The sequence below is a fragment of the Drosophila miranda genome, assembly GCF_003369915.1.
Source record: "Drosophila miranda strain MSH22 chromosome Y unlocalized genomic scaffold, D.miranda_PacBio2.1 Contig_Y3_pilon, whole genome shotgun sequence".
In the NCBI taxonomy this organism is placed as follows: Eukaryota; Metazoa; Arthropoda; class Insecta; order Diptera; family Drosophilidae; genus Drosophila; species Drosophila miranda.
In genome coordinates, this window is record NW_022881625.1 from 9319588 (window position 1) to 9320145 (window position 558).

Here is a 558-nt window from a genome sequence, read left to right on the forward strand (position 1 = left end):
AGGTGATATTAACAGATAACGGATCTCAATTCGTTTCTGGAGCCTTTCAGGCTTTTCTAACCCGCTTTGGGATACAACATATTCGTACGGCGATATATTCACCACAGGCGAATGCCAGTGAGAGACTCAATAGATCGGTGTTAGCAGCTATAAGAGCTTACATAAGCCGGGATCATTCCACTTGGGATACCAAATTACCGGAAATCAGTGCTGCTCTCAGATCCAACATTCACCAAAGCACCGGGTACTCGCCCTATTTCCTAACCTTTGGACAAAATATGATTCTGAATGGCAAAGACTATGAGTTGCTTCGCCGCTTAAGACTCCTATCGGAGGATAGCCGCATTAGTTATCCGGCAGCACTACAAATTATTCGCGAATCGGCAAAGAAAAAGGTGAAAGAGTCACATGAACAAAATGCTAGGCGATATAATCTACGCTGTCGGAAAGTAGAGTTTAAGGTTGGAGAGCCAGTACTTGCCCGCAATTTCTGCCAAAGCAATGCTATTAAAAAGTTCAATGCAAAGTTAGCGCCGGTTTTTATTTCAGCCGTGGTAT